A 17263-nucleotide genomic window follows, 5' to 3' on the forward strand; every position below is an offset into this window, starting at 1 on the left:
ATCTGCTAAATGCCTTTAATGTAATGTCATGTAAAATCAGTTTAGAAATTTGATGCTAAGGTGTACAGATTGACTAAAAGTAATTTGTTAACAACTACATGAGTTAATGGCAATTCATGTAATCTTATTTGAAAGTGTTGCCAATAATTTTGCAGTCTCTGCTTAACAAACTAATTTGTTTAGAGTCACCGAGAACATGGAACACAGAAATGTTTTTGTGTAAATATCACATCTATTTGAGTCTATACTACAAAACCACATTCCTGATAAACAGTGGGACAGGTTAGGTATTCCAGAAAGTCAAACTAAACAATCTCACATCATAAGAGCCATAACCACAGCTTCAGGAGGGGTGGTTTCCCGTACTGACCGAGGACAGTGAGCCAGCGAGCGACTCTCCCGTACACCTCGTCCAGAATGAGAATGGCCACCAGGTTAATGATGGCCGCGGTGGTGAGGACCGTCAGACACACGTTGGAGCGGGTGGTGGGGCTGGAGCTCATGTGCAGGGCAGCCTTGGTGGAGATCCGGTACAGAATGATTCCAAACACAATGGTAAAGGTCACACCAACCTGAGAGAGACAGAGAGACAGAGAGAGGTTTCTTGCTCCTAACCTGGAAATCAATCGCGGTCCCGTATTTAAGGACATTCCAGCACATTAAATGTTCCTTCTATTAGCTAGAAGTTAAGAACTCCCAAATGTTCCTTTCTCGTGAGGAAGCACAAGCGCATCCTTTGCGGAAGTACTAATGATATATGAATGATCAACCTGTTGGTCCACCTCTCCCCATCTACCACATATGTGCCACGTCTGTAACTGACATGGCTTCAAACTGACATTTTAATGAGTAAGGACATTCCATTTGCTTAATTCATGTTTTCTGGACTTCCCCATCTTTACTTATTTTTCTTTTATCTTTAACTGAGCAATAACTGAAATTGATCACTACCTCTTACTTGGTATCAGTCTCACATCGCTATAGAGGAATTTTTGCCCACTTTTCTTTGTAGAACTGCTTTAATTCAGACAAGGTCATAGTTTGGTTTGGTATGCCAGGATCAAAGGAAATTCCAGAAGAGAAAAAAAATTGTTGAAATATGTCAATATGTGTTAGTCCCTTAGTGCCGAGTAGGGGGAGCTGTGTATTACTGTTCTCCATCCAATAAAAGCACCTCTTCAGATGGAGTTTCAGGCTCTCTCTTGGGGGGTGACATGGCTCAGGCAGTAAGAGCAGTCGTCTGGCAGTCGGAGGGTTGTCGTTTGATCCCCCGCCTGGGCTGTGTCGAGGTGTCCCTGAGCAAGATACCTGACCCCCAAAATGCTCCTGACGAGCTGGTCGGGGCCTTGCACGGCAGCCAATCGCCGTCGGTGTGTGAGTGTGTGTATGAATGGGTGAATGGAGAAGCATCAATTGTACAGCGCTTTGGATAAAGGCGCTATATAAATGCCTGCCATTTGCCATTTCTCTCCCTCCGACAGTTTTTTTTTTTTTTTTTTTTTTTTTTTTGCTTTATCCGGTTATATATCTTGACCATTTTTGGGTGTCATGATATTCTTTGGTTTTTTGTGAATAACACTTCTATATTTAAGGTGTTATTTTGAAAGAGGCACAGTTAACGTTGATTTATTTCGCGGCACCTATGGTTGTTATTGGTTCAGGTAATGGCCAAGTTTGCTGGGCCGGTAAATGGTTGTAATAGCCTATGGTAGTCCTGTCTCATCCCAGATGTAGTTGTAGTTGCCAGGCAAGCCAGGGGGCTTGTCATTTTGTTATTTTCCCTATTTTGTTTTCGGTGATGCTTGGGGGTGATGGGGGTACACTTTGGAGCACTGAAGCTGACTGATCAATTGGTTTGCTGGTCACGTCAATGAGCTCAGTGTTTAAAGCCACCTCAGGCCCAGAGCTTGAGGCTAGTTTTTATACAGGAAATCTGTCTGCGACTGGCTTGCTATGATATATTTGGTTTGCAGAGTTACGCAGAAGGGATATTTGTAAAGGCGGTCCCTGTACGACCAACGACCAACACTGTATATAAGCTACGTGGCACTCCATGCCCTTACTCCTGTGATCTGTCATGGAATATGGTTCGCTTTATTGCAGATCTGTCAGAAGAACTACTGGAGGTATGCCTGAAATATCAGCTGACCATTACGGTATTGAAATTTACAGTCGTAACAACCACCTTTGCATACAGTTAAAGTGATTTTAAAAGCCACCCTAATAGAGTATGGAGTTCTTCTATTTATTTTGTTAATAACCTTTATTTATACAGGGTAGATTAACTGAGCTTGCTTGCTCTTTTGCAGCAACGCCCTGTTAATCCCCCCCCCACCACCCCCAACATGCATTACAGAGCGGGAGGAAGAAGATATTCCTCAAAGCCCTGACCAGTGCACCTCGAAAGAGTTAGGGTTATGGCTAAAAGAAATGAGGAAATGAGAATTTGAGGCATTAAGGGAACTAGGGAATCAAAACAGAAAGAGATGGAAGATAGAGAAAACGCAGTCCACAAAATGTAAAATCCACTTTGCTCCCTTGTGGTTGAATCGTCAATGTCTCAAATTATTGTAGCGTTCATATTCACATCATGCAAAAAACTGTGATGTAATAAAACCGAATCCAGACAAAAAGACTCTCCGCTAGCAGGAACATCAGTTTAGATGCTTATTAGGCTCCTATTAGCAGAGCAGGGCAATAAAACAACACCTTTCCCCCAAGCCACGCTCATGGTTTACAACACTCACCATGCCACAGACTCAGACAATAAAAGTGAAATTCTAACAATGTGCCCGGCCAACATATTTCCGGTTTGGTAGAAATATAAATTCATAAGCAAACAGAGCCCTGATTGCAATCGCCTCAATCACGTTTGTGGGAAATTGAGATGATGCAGCTTGTAGAAAGCATATGTCTCTCTATTGTCCTGATCCTCCTGGGCTGCTGAGCGACAGGGCTGTTGCGGTGTATCCATAGCCACATGGGTGAATAGATAGGGCATAATTGGCTAGAAATTGGGAGAAAATAGGTAAAAACACGTATGCAAATGCCATCTTGTACAGGGTTTCCCACTGTTTCCAACAAGGTATAATATGTCATATTCAGGTGATGGACAGTTTAGGAATATCGCTGTGTTCAGATAGCAGAATGAATATACAAATGTGCGTAATTACAGGATTTGCTGAAGAGAAACCTACAATTGTACTGGCTAACGGGCTCTGGATAACCTAATTTTTAAGTAAAGTTCCATTTTAAATGTGATGCAGTTTGGTTAGAAAGTATTAGGGTGAGTAATCATTTTTGGACACTTTGGGCATGCTTTATGAAAACATACTCTCATAAAAAAAATGTGAATAAAACATTAGACTCATAAAATGTGTTTTATATATAAATAAGCTTTTCTGATGATTCATGTGCCTGGACAAAAAGACATGCAGATGTTTTGTACTTGAAGAGATTTGGGGAAATCTGGCTGCTGTTTTAGGAAACTGCCTCTCGGTTTAAAAGAGTTGGAGCAATAGGCCCACGATGTAAGGTTTGGAGCTAAGCGAACCAACCTGCGAACGTGTTTGTCACAAAATCCCAGGGAGAACAGAAATAGGGGTACACAGCTAGGAACAGGACTTCCCCCGGAAACAGTGGGAGGAATAGAAATTACAAAAACCAATCTTCTAAATCGAAAACAGAAAAGTAGCTCAAAAACGGCTAGAGAACGTAAAACAACCCTTAATACCAAGGGCGAACCAATAACTTTGGTACCGTGCCAAATAGCTGGGCACAATGAGAAAACCAAAATAAAATACAACCTTGCGTGAAAAGCCAGGCACGAAAATAAAAACCTCGAGACGCAGCTCGGGACAAAAATGCAAACCAAAATACAACACCGGGGACAACGTCCCTCTGCCATCGACTCACACGAGTCCAAAAGAAAAAAACAAAACCCTTGAGGAAGGCGCCAGCACAGACAATACTCTCAGCTGTACGCCTTCCTTACCTTTTACATATTTCTCTTTCTTAGAACTTCGAAAATTACACACCAGCACCAAACCTGACTCGTATAGTTTTAGAGTCTACCAGGTGCTTTACCGCCTTTGTGCCAAGGGCGAACGGTTGAACACAAAAGCACTGAAACCTAGTCCACGCTGGTCTTAAATACTCTTCAGGGAGGTAATTCCCCTGGAGTAAACGAGGAACAGGTGGAAACAATGATCCTCGGCCCTCTCGTGGCACCAGCAGGAATTACCTCCCACCGTGATACTAGTACACCATACTAGTACAAGGGAGTATAATCCCTTGGTTTTCCTACAGTGAATGCAAAACATGTGCTGGAATGGTCCTCTTGTTTTTTATTCTCCTTCCAGGGTGGAAGGTCCGAGTGATGCTGTAGATTCCTCAGCTGTGTAGCACCTGGAGCCTTGTTTTCCTTGGTGTGCCTGAGCCTCTATGACTGGCTGATTCTGGATCTGTTTAATAGACTGCGATAGATTTTACAGTGTGATTAAATTCTTCATTTACTTTGGAAATAAAACTTTCCTTTGTACAACCCCGGTGTCGGCTTCTATGATTACGCTGTCCCTGCGGCTGTAACAATCAGGTTCAGAAAGCCATTTGTAAGACTCTGGGACTCCACCAAACCACAGTGATAGCCATCATCTCCAAATGGAGAACACTTGGAACAGTAGTGAATCTTCCCAGCAGTTGGTGGCCTGCCAAAATCCCTCCAAGGGCGCAGTGACAACTTATCCAGGAAGTCACAAATTATCCCAGAAGGACAACCTGCAGGCCTCTCTAGCCTCAGCAAAGGTCAGTGTTCATGACTCTACAATAACAAAGTCTAGGCAAAGGGATTCATGAGAGGGTAGCAAGTGGAAACCACAGCTAACCAAGAGAACAATCAATTTCAATTCACAATCGCAAAACCACATGGCTGATCCCCAAACCTTTCAGTCATGTTCTATGGACAGAGGAGTCAGAAGCTGATCTTTTTGAGTGACATACATAGGTCCCATTATGGCTGGCTTAAAGCAAATGCAGTAATTCTCAATACTAATATCATACCAAAAGTCAAACATGGTGATGGTAGTGTGATGGTGTGCAGATGCTTTGCTGCCACGGGATCTGGACAATTTGGCGTTATTGAAAGAACCATGAATTCAGCCCGTAACAGAAAAATCTTAAAGATAATGTCTACAGCCTGCAGGGACTGTAAAACTAGTTGGAGGAGAAATGCAGCACTGTATAAGAAAACAGCACATTCTAAGTTAATGCAGTCTAAATACATCCAGTAAAAGCCCATAAAGAATCACCAAATCATATGGTGGCTTCAGAAAGTATTCTGATTCCTTCAGTTTTTGCACACTTTATTGTGTTGCAGATTTCATTTTAAATGAATAAAATTGTAATTTATGCCCATCAATATACATTCAATAACCTATAATGACAAAGTGAAAACAAGCTTTTTACATTTTCTGCTAATTTATTAGAAATCAAAAACTGAAATCTCTCATTTATATAAGTATTCAGACCCTTAATTCAGTACTTTCTGAAGCTCCTTTGGCAGCAATTACAGCTTCAGGTCTTTTTGGGTAAGTCTCTACAAGCTTTGCACCCCTGGATTTTGGCAGTTAATCACATTCTTCCTGGCAGATCCTCTCAAACTCTTCAGGTCTCTCTGCAGATGTTCTATGGGGATTAAGTCTGGGCTTTGGCTGGGCCACTCAAGGACAGTCAGAGACTTGTCCCAAAGCCACTCCCATGTTCTCTTCTTTTTTCAAGGACCTCTTTGTATAAGGCTGTATTCATCTTTCCCTCAATTCTGACCAGTCTTCCTGTGCCTGCCACTGAGAAGCACCCCCATAGTAAAATGCTGCCACCACCATGCAGCGTAGGGATGGTATTAGCCGGGGATGAGCAGTGCCTGGTGTTCACCACTCATAGTGCTTGGAGTTCTGCCAGAGTTCAATTTTTGCCTCATCAGACCAGATAATCTCTTTCCTAAATGCCATTTGGCAAAAGTAGGCTATCATATGCCTTTTACTCAAGAGTGGCTTCCGTCTAGCCACTCTAGCATAAAGGCCTGATTGATGAAGTGCTGCTGAAATGACTGTCCTTCCAGCAGTTTCTCCCGTCTCTGACTTCCAAAGCTGTTAGAGTGACCGTTAGGTTCTTGGTCACCTCCCTGATCAAGGCTCTGCTTGCTCGGTGACTCAGTTTGGTTGGACAGCCAACTCTAGGAAGAGGCCCGGGGGTTCCAATGTTCTTCCATTTCACAATTATTGAGGCCACTGTGAACTGGTTACACTCAAAGCTTTAGAAATGCTTTTCTACCCGTGCCCTGTTCTATGCCTCACCACAATTTTATCGCAGGGCTCTTTGAACTCTTTGGAGTTCTTTGGACTTCGTGGCTTAGTTTTTGTCATGACATGAAAGTGTAAATTGAGGGACCTTATACACTCACCGAGCACTTTATTAGGAACATTTTTACTTTATTACACCTACCTTTCTCATGCCACAGGTGAACTCCACTGAAGGATAATCAGAGCAAACAGGACCACGACTTGGTGTGTCAGAGCAAAGGGTTTGAATACTAATGTAAATGAGAGATTTCAGTTTCTGATTTTTAATACATTTGCAAAAAATTCTAAAAATATGTTTTCACTTTGTCATTGTGGTCATGCACATAGTGCTGTAGGATTTTGAGCAGTCTGGTCAGGCTCATAGTACTGTATGGTTATGAGCAGCCTAGTCAGACTCAAAGTCCTATAACGTTATGAGCAGCCTGATCATGCTCATAGTACTGTCAGGTTATGAGCAGCCCAGTCAGACTCATAGTGCCGTTAGGTTATGAGCAGCCTGATCAGACTCATAGTGCCGTAAGGTTATGAGTAGCCTGGTCAGGCTCAAAGTGCTATAACGTTATGACCAGCCTAGTCAGGCTCATAGCACTGTATGGTTATGAGCAGCCTAGTCAGAGTAATAGTGCCGTAAGGTTATGAGTAGCCTGGTCAGGCTCAAAGTGCTATAACATTATGAGCAGCCTGGTCAGGCTAATATCTCAGTGAAACAAACCAAGTGTAAAACATCTTGGCAGACCAGGGAAAGACGGGGAGGGTGGTTGCATGATAGTACCAGCTTTAGCCCTGCCAGGGCAGATTGAACTGTTTGCTTCCACTTGTTTGTGGGTTCCTCCGCTTGCTCCGGTGGCTTCTAACAGGGGGATGATACAAACACAGCCCCGCACCAGGACCCAGAACAAAATCAAGGAACTAAAGTACAACAAGTAAGACAAAGAAGAGGTCTCTCTTAAACAGCTAGCATTTATCATCAGCTCTGATTCCACTGTGGGCTGGCTGCTAAATTGTGAATTAAACTTCTGTTCAACCATCAACTTTAAGTATGATTATAGGTTGCATGACAACTCATTGTGTGGAGAAGAATATCAATTCTTCTTAGAACATTAAAATCAACATACAAGTTCAACAACGACCACACTTTCGAGAAACCTCAATGTGATCAAGAATCTTCAAGAAAATGCTTCAAGAAATCCCAATGTGTTAGAGAAAACCCCAACAGATTAAAGAAAACCCAAACATAGATAAACCTCAATGCATTACAGAAAAATAACATTTTAGAGAACATCCCAACATGATCAAGGAAATCCCATCACATCAGAGAAAGCCCCAACAGCAGCTTAGAGAAATCCCCAATAGCAGCTAAGAAAAATCCCCAACAGCAGCTTAGAGAAATCCCCAACAACAGCTTAGAGAAATCCCCAACAGCAGCTTAGAGAAATCCCTGAAAATAGCTGCTTAGAGAAATCCCCAACAGCAGCTTAAAGACATCCCCAAAACCAGCTTAGAAAAATCCCCAACAGCAGCTGAGGTAAATCCCCGAAACCAGCTGCTTAGAGAAATACCTAACAGCAGGTTCAAGAAAACACCCAACAGCAGGTTCAAGAAAACACCCAACAGCAGCTTTGAGAAAACACCCAACAGCAGCTTTGAGAAAACACCCAACAGCAGCTTTGAGAAAACACCCAACAGCAGCTCAGGGAAATCTCCAACAGCAGCTTAGAGAAAACACCAACAGCAGCTTAGAGAAAACACCAACAGCAGCTTAGAGAAAACATCCATGCAGTATCCCTAACTTGCACACTTCTGCATAACGGAGAGCTCATACTCAATCCTCGGCTGGCCCTAGGATATAAAACACAGTATTATCAAAGATATCAGGCAGACAAGGAATTAGTTTCATCTGTATGCAATGGTGCAGGTTTCAGTAATTTGCAGTTCAAAATGTTTATTCTCAAAAGATGTACATTCAATCGACTGTAGAATGGACCTTCCAGTCTGAGCTGAGTCAGTCAATGTAGAGTACACCTTACAGTGGGAGCCAGTCAGTGTAGATTACACCTTACAGTGGGAGCCAGTCAGTGTAGATTACACCTTACAGTGGGAGCCAGTCAGTGTAGATTACACCTTACAGTGGGAGCCAGTCAGTGTAGATTACACCTTACAGTGGGAGCCAGTCAGTGTAGATTACACCTTACAGTGGGAGCCAGTCAGTGTAGAGTACACCTTACAGTGGGAGCCAGTCAGTGTAGATTACACCTTACAGTGGGAGCCAGTCAGTGTAGATTACACCTTACAGTGGGAGCCAGTCAGTGTAGAGTACACCTTACAGTGGGAGCCAGTCAGTGTAGATTACACCTTACAGTGGGAGTCAGTCAGTGTAGAGTACACCTTACAGTGGGAGCCAGTCAGTGTAGATTACACTTTACAGTGGGAGCCAGTCAGTGTAGAGTACACCTTACAGTGGGAGTCAGTCAGTGTAGAGTACACCTTACAGTGGGAGCCAGTCAGTGTAGATTACACCTTACAGTGGGAGCCAGTCAGTGTAGAGTACACCTTACAGTGGGAGCCAGTCAGTGTAGATTACACCTTACAGTGGGAGTCAGTCAAAGTAGAGTACAGCTTAAAGAGCCAGTCAGTGTATAGTACACCTTTTATTAGACTTATCTCACATGCACAGAATATAAGCAGCTAAGAGTGAAAACTGTAACACTGGGTGGCATATAGGCATATGGCTATATGGCAGAGGATCAAAGGAAGGAAATAGAGTGATCAGGAAGAAGATTGTAATGTGGCAACTATTCACATCTTTGTCAGAGATTAACCAATTTGAATAGCAGAGCTTGTTAATAATTTATTCATAATTATTTATTCATAATCATTTGTGTATGCTATTGTTGGGTAAACTATTCATATTTTTGCTAATGCTAATAATTACTAATCTAATATAAACCCAGAGCTTTTAATTTACTATGAAATAAATATCTTAGTTGGTTTCACATTAGTTGGTAAATATGTGAATAGGTACCACTTCCACAGGGTACACAAATCATATTAAATAAAAAGTACCACTAGTTAATGTGCTTAAGCTATGGTTTCACATTCTCTAATAATTTAGTATGAAACGGTGCCCTGCCACATATAATTGGAGTATACATTGCAATTAACTGATCTGCACACTGTGCTTCTTTCTGATGGGAAATCGGCGACTAAAATGTAATGGATGTATTTTAATGCCCATATAATTTAAACTGGACCAATTTATGGGGTTTAGTAGGAGTCATTACTTTGGAAAATGCATTAATGTGAATTAATTAATTCATTCTTGTTTTTAATGACTCAGTCGAAAAAAAAATGTTTTTTGACTATTTTACACCTTCTGTACTTCTGCGGTGATGCTGGTATCAGATATGTAGGATGTGTAGAAGTAAAAACAGTCTTGCCTCACCTCCTCGTCTTCAAAACCTGTGAGATCCCATTTGTAGTTGAGTCCCATCTGTTTCCTCTTCCAGTGCTCCAAAAACATAGCAGCTGTATAGGGCAGGGGTACCACCTTAATGTGTCTCAGTAGAAAAAAAACAAAAAACATTTGAAATCACTTCCGATCTGACATTCATTTTGACTTCAGTCAACTGTGATTTCAGATTACATTTTTTCCCCATTCTGATGGTTGATGTGAACATTACAGTTTTTTTACAATCGTTTTCACACTTGTCTCAATACCATGTCCACTTTTTCAAAACTCTTCACACAGTGTGCTTGGTGCAAAATGCACTTCAACCACCAAAACACTTAATATTTCACCCAAAAGTGACTCATGCTGCCATAACTATAGCATATGCTTTCTCCCATAAGACTACTTTGTCACTCAATGTTCAATGAACTACAAAACACAAACAACTTGGAGCATTGCTAAAAACATATATTATGTGTTTCCCTTTCCTCTATTTTTGCATCCACAAATATTTCAAGCCAAGCAGCTAAAGAAACTTTTGATCTGTTGGTTTGCCTCTCACAATAGATGTCATGACTGAGTGTGGTGAATTTACAGTAAACTGTAAGTTAATGAATGTTTTACTATATTGGAAACCCAGAATAACTATAATAATTTTTACTGTGTAGTGTAAACAATATATGAAAAGAAGCAAATCACAAAAGCAACAGTATTCTTCAGAGGGTTTACAGTATTTTGACGTTTGTTCTCACAGTGCAATATACTGTAATTCAGAAAAGAAAAATACAATACAATCAATTACTCAAAATACTTTGCAATCAATAACAAATACATACCAAAAAGCAATATTTTCACTATATACAGTAATTTGCACATATATTGTCTGCCTATCAGTATCAGAAGTCTACTGTTGGCCTGGCCCATCCATCCTGTCCTCTGCATTTGGCCATAGATTTTCATCAACATCACTCCGAATGTTATCTCTTGCTATACACCAAGGAAAACATCCTTTTGCGTGCCTTATCCAGCCCTGGATGTGTTCCACTGTTATGTCCATACACCCAGCAGCCATTGCATCTAGAAGTGACATCTGTTCATGTGGGTGGTGGTCCTAAACCTTCACATATACCTTCATAAACTTTATATTGGTACCTGAGTTCCTTGACACCATCAGAGTTCCTGTCAAAGGGGACAGTGTACAACTGTTTCATCCTGATCTGATGTGTTCTTGTCTGCGATTATGTTGTTGCGTATTTCTCTTAGCCTGATGCTGTTGTTGACAATGACCATCCCAACTATTGTATCCTCCTGTTGAGGCGTAAACATTCTTCCCCTTCCCCCTGTGTTACTGTGTGAGGTTACCGCTGGGTCCTGTAGTGAGTCAAAGACAAATGTGCACGGATACATCTGCTTTTTCTGGAGACTTCTCAAATCACAGTACTGCTGTAATATACACATCAATTGAACTCCTTCAGTCAGAATGCTGTAAACACTGTATAGTACCTGTTGGTTTGCCTGAAAATCCTCACTATTGAAGCCACTGTGGATCTAGGCAAGTTTGGTTGAACCCTCAACCTGCTTCCTTCAGGGACAGACCATTATTTACCACATGATCAATGACTGTGGCTCTGATTTCATCAGACACAACTGTCCTTGCTCTTTCATGACGTCTTCTTCCTCTACCTCTGGCTGCATCCATTTTCCCCACCAAGGCTAAAGAATGCAAATGCCAATCCAAAGGTGGCCCCTTTTGTATATGTGGTAACGGGGCACAAACAACAAACACCTGAGTAGGTTGTTCACTGAAATGACAGCCAGGTGTTTCAACAGCAGTAATAGTGGAAAAATCTCTTCAGTGACAACTACATCTATATTTACCCTATATACATACACATTTCAATGCAAGTATGATGTATAGATGGTAACAAGGCTGCAAACAAAAAAAATGAATAAACTGAATAAACTTTCTGCTCAAATCAGAATGATCTGTCAAGCATATAGTTTCATTTATCTGCCAAAATGCAGCATATTTCCTTCCACAATGATCAGAATTTTATTGGGTTTTGAACTGAAAGTTAACTGTTTTGAACAGAGTATCTAAATGTCTGCAAAATTTGCTGTATTTGTACAAACTTTTGCTGCTAGTGAACACTGACTGAGAGAGGTATTCATGAATTTTGGAAGAAGTGGTGATTGAGTGCCTTTAGTATCAAAGCAATGCAAAAATATCCACAATTTAGTTCACATAGTCTAATGATATGGTGAATGTGTTAAGTGTTTTGAAAAAGTGGACATGGTATTGAGACAAGTGTGAAAACGATTGTAAAAAACTGTAACTGAAGCTCCTGACCCATAGCTACATGATTGTATGAATTATACTGCTGCCACACAATTGGCTGATTAGATAATCACATGAATAAGTAGGTGTAATAAAGTAAAAAGTTTTTGTTGAAATGTGTATGAGTCTGATTGAGAAATGAATTCAAGATTTTTGAAAACTGTGTCTATTGACTGTATTTTCCAAACAAGGAAAAAAGTATTCGGTATTTCTTCTTTTTAAAGTGGCAACATTATCAAGTGTGCTTCTGAGAGTAAGAGTTAAATGGTGAGGCAATTGGTTCAATAATAATTTAGTGGCCTTTCTTCGTTGAAGAGGAATGACTCCGGGAGCATATTTACTGTATATGTGCTCTGTGTGTGGTGCTGACTCTGCGGTTGTGCATGTGTGTGCGAGTGTGTGTGTTTGTGTGTGAGTGTGTTTATGCATGTGTGTGTGAGTTTGTGAGTGTGAGTGTGTGTGTGCATGTGTGTGCAAGTGCATGAGTTTGCATGTGTGAGTGTGTGTATGCAAGTTTGTGTGTGTGTGTTAGTGCAGAAATGTGTGAGTGCATTGTGTGTGTGTGTGAGTGCATAAGTGTGAGTGTGTGCGTGCATGTCTGTACCAGTGTGTGTGTGTGTGAGTGCATAAGTGTGAGTGTGTGTGTGCATGTCTGTACCTGTGTGTGAGTGCATAAGTGTGTGAGTGTGTGAGTGTGTGTGAGTGCATAAGTGTGAGTGTGTGTGTGGATGTCTGTACCTGTGTGTGTGTGAGTGCATAAGTGTGTGAGTGTGTGAGTGTGTGTGTGTGAGTGTGCGTGTGTGTGTGTTTGTGTGTGAGTGTGTTTATGCATGTGTGTGTGAGTTTGTGAGTGTGAGTGTGTGTGTGCATGTGTGTGCAAGTGCATGAGTTTGCATGTGTGAGTGTGTGTATGCAAGTTTGTGTGTGTGTGTTAGTGCAGAAATGTGTGAGTGCATTGTGTGTGTGTGTGAGTGCATAAGTGTGAGTGTGTGCGTGCATGTCTGTACCAGTGTGTGTGTGTGTGAGTGCATAAGTGTGAGTGTGTGTGTGCATGTCTGTACCTGTGTGTGAGTGCATAAGTGTGTGAGTGTGTGAGTGTGTGTGAGTGCATAAGTGTGAGTGTGTGTGTGGATGTCTGTACCTGTGTGTGTGTGAGTGCATAAGTGTGTGAGTGTGTGTGTGTGTGTGAGTGTGCGTGTGTGTGAGTGCATAAGTGTGTGAGTGAGCGTGTGCGTGTCTGTACCAGTGTGTGTGTGTGTGAGTGCATAAGTGTGTGAGTGTGTGAGTGTGCGTGTGTGTGTGTGCTCAGAGCTCACCCCACAGTGCCATGAAGACGGAGAATAAGACGGTAGCGGGATTGTCAAAGAGGTGGCTGGCTCAGGCTGTGGCACATGCGGTGCAGAGGTTCCAGTAGCTGCAGGCGCGGTCACACAAGGGGCACATGGTGATGTTGTTCTGGGGGTCACAGATCTCCATACTGCAGCAGGAAGGGCCTTGGCATTAACAACCTGAAATGTGGCCTGAACCGTATAATACACTCTGAAACAGAAACTAATCAGTAAAGTAAAGTACGAGAAACTGTACTCTGGAACAGCAGTAAGGCAGGTGAAAGTACTCTAGAACAGCAGTAAAGCAGGTGAAAGTACTCTGGAACAGCAGTAAGGCAGGTGAAAGTGTACTCTGGAACAGCAGTAAAGCAGGTGAAAGTGTACTCTGGAACAGCAGTAAAGCAGGTGAAAGTGTACTCTGGAACAGCAGTAAGGCAGGTGAAAGTGTACTCTGGAACAGCAGTAAAGCAGGTGAAAGTGTACTCTGGAACAGCAGTTAGGCAGGTGAAAGTGTACTCTGGAACAGCAGTAAAGCAGGTGAAAGTGTACTCTGGAACAGCAGTAAAGCAGGTGAAAGTGTACTCGAACAGCAGTAAGGCAGGTGAAAGTGTACTCTGGAACAGCAGTAAAGCAGGTGAAAGTGTACTCGAACAGCAGTAAGGCAGGTGAAAGTGTACTCTGGAACAGCAGTAAGGCAGGTGAAAGTGTACTCTGGAACAGCAGTAAGGCAGGTGAAAGTGTACTCTGGAACAGCAGTAAAGCAGGTGAAAGTGTACTCTGGAACAGCAGTTAGGCAGGTGAAAGTGTACTCTGGAACAGCAGTAAAGCAGGTGAAAGTGTACTCGAACAGCAGTAAGGCAGGTGAAAGTGTACTCTGGAACAGCAGTAAGGCAGGTGAAAGTGTACTCTGGAACAGCAGTAAAGCAGATGAAAGTATACTCTGAAACAGTAGTAATGTAGGACAATGGTTCCCAAACTCCCTATGTATGTTGGTTTTCGTTCCAACAACAATTGCAATCCAACTTTCAAAACTTTTTTTTAATTAGGTGCTTTTTATGTTTAGAAGGACTACTTACCACCAAACCTAACCATTAAGAAGATAATGAAGAATTAAAAGGCAAAGCAGGTCATAAGAAGGCAAACCTGCATTATTTTTAATTAAGGGAAAATGACAAATTAAATTAAATTAATGTTAAACTACCTAATTATGAGCCTATTAGTTAACCTCAGTCTATTTCTTACCTCTTTAATGTAACTGTTTACAAGATATTTCTGGCATAAGGTAATTTTCTGGTTTAAGGTAAATATTTCATATTATATTTTAAGATGAAAAGCACCTAATTAGGAAAGATGAACAGCTTATTAATTATTTCATGGCAGTTGGGATTGGAACAAAAAACATGAAGGGGTACTCCAGGACCAAGTTTGGGAAGCACCGATACAGGAGAAACTGTACTCTGAAACAGCAGTAAAGTGGGAGAAAGCCATCTGAAAAGTGCACCACTTCTCTGTGACGTGTGAAATCCATTATCTGAACCCGCTTATCCCGATCAGGGTCGCAGGGGGGCTGGAGCCTATCCCAGCATACATTGGGCAAAAGGCAGGAATACACCCTGGACAGATCGCCAGTCGATCGCAGGGCACACACACCATTCACTCACACACTCATGCCTACGGCAGTGCTACCCACTGCACCATCCGTGCCGCCGCAAACTCTGACATGACAATGTTTTTACATTGTACTCTGTGTAAAATTGTATTATATACTATGATTTGTAACTTTGTGATTTGGTTGTAATTTGAAGAAGTGACCTACCTGGTAAAATAAATTGTTAAACTTGATCTGTTTGGTTTTCCTACCTGACACTTAATGTTATACAGGGAATGCTTGGTTTACCCCCTCAAACTGGTCTAGGGAGGATGATTATTTACGCTTAATGTATCACAGCGTATAGCACCCGTAGACCTATGATGGTAAATCCCTCGCCTCCGCATGGTAGTTCATTCATGTCGAGCACAGCCGTAGCTATGTTGGTCTGCTTGGGTCCCTAGGCTGTAAACAGATATACCCGAGAGTAGCTATTCCTGCGACCTCTGTAATGACTCCAGATAGCTAGTCAGTTTGTGAGACGTGCACATAACGCGCGATGTGACATGCGATGGTACCAGCAGAGGATTGTTCAGCTCAGTTCTTCTCAGTATAGGATTCCCACAACAATCAAGTCCAAATTTAGGGAATTAAAATATTATTAAATTGGGGTTAATTATATTGAAACAGAGTAGAAGTTTATAGGAACTGTAAGGTGCACCATTCTGGGGATTCTGGGTCAGTCCATATCAGTAAAAAGCGGAAGGCAGAGTGGTACTACTGCCATTGTCACTTGGTATTATTTTCCTGACTGACCTAGCCTCTCTACGGAATGGGTTAAATTAGGTAATAACATCAACCTCTTCCCAAACAGCACCTGAAGGACACACGCAGATACCTTTGCCCTACACAGCTAACTTCGTCATTGGGTTAGTGGGGGGCTTACACTATTTATGGATTTGATCACTTGTTGAAGAACTTATGCACTTGTAAAGTGCTTGGGATTAAAAGTGTCTGCTAAATGACTAAAATATAAAAATATATTAGATTGTAATGTGGGTGGAGTAATGGAATTATACATGACATTTCTTAGGACACTTAGTCGGAGATAAACATGCACACTCACAGTTAGGAGATAAGCATGTATGACTGATTGGTTTAGCCAGACTCTAAAGCAGTGTGATTGGTTTAGCCAGACTCTAAAGCAGTGCACTCTCACCTGATCAGGCCAATGGGCTGATATTTGTAGAACACACTATAGCTGGCCCATTCCTCATACAGAAGCTGGAAAATACCACAACACACATTAAATTATATTCCAAACACTGCATAGTTGCTGGCCGGAGACTCCCTTGGGCGGGGTGCTAAATTGTATCTGGAGAGAGTAAGTTTGGTCCCAACACAGAAATAAGCAAGTCCAAAAAAAATGTTCCTACCGATTTATACTATTAATTACTTGTTTAATGTTGATGATATTTATGGATAATAATTACCATTCGGGTGGACAGTTTTTGGGGTGCTTTTGTGTGTTTTTTTGTCTCAGTCAGGCAGTGTGCCTCTCTGTCATGGGGTGAGGTGTGTTACAGAGAGCGGTGTGTCTGTAGAAGATGTGCAGTTTGTAATTGCTGAGGTGAAAACATTGATTCAGATTCACATATGAATACAATGGTGGTGTTTTTAGGTTAGTTTGGTGGCCAATTAAATTGTGATTGGTAAATGGACTGCATTTATAGAGCACTTTTTTTCCACAGTGACCGCACTTGTGGCACCGGCTACAAAAGTAATAATTTCAAATGTTCCCCTGTTCATAAAGAATGAGTCGATCAAATTAGAACTTGCTCATTTTGGATAATTTGCTCTTTCAATGAGGATCATTCCACTGGGATGTAAGATTTGAAACATGTTCTGTCTTTTTGGAGGAAGAAGGTTAACATTGCAAACTTTGGATGTTCTGTTTCGTTTGAGTGTTTTGAGTGTAGTGATAGAGACCACTTGAAGTGGACGTGTCCACATAAGGATAAGGACAGGAGCAGGGATAGGGTAATTCCAATGAGGAGGCCAGTGAAGAAGTGACTGGGGAGTCACTGATGGGAGGCCAGGTGGGTAGACTGAGCCCAGCAACCAGGGCGGGGAGGAGGGGCTACATTGGAGCCACAGGACACAGGAGGAAATTCCCTGTTAAATAATCCTCAGAAAGGGACCAGT

The 17263-nt window shown here is 41.8% G+C and overlaps 1 protein-coding gene across 6 annotated transcripts in view; it reads left to right on the forward strand.

The window, feature by feature from the left end:
* Window positions 1–17263, forward strand: part of LOC133111320 (NACHT, LRR and PYD domains-containing protein 12-like) — a 212159-nt gene that overhangs the window by 99053 nt on the left and 95843 nt on the right. The window lies entirely within an intron of this gene.

This window comes from Conger conger, chromosome 15 (genome assembly GCF_963514075.1).
Source record: "Conger conger chromosome 15, fConCon1.1, whole genome shotgun sequence".
Taxonomy (NCBI): Eukaryota; Metazoa; Chordata; class Actinopteri; order Anguilliformes; family Congridae; genus Conger; species Conger conger.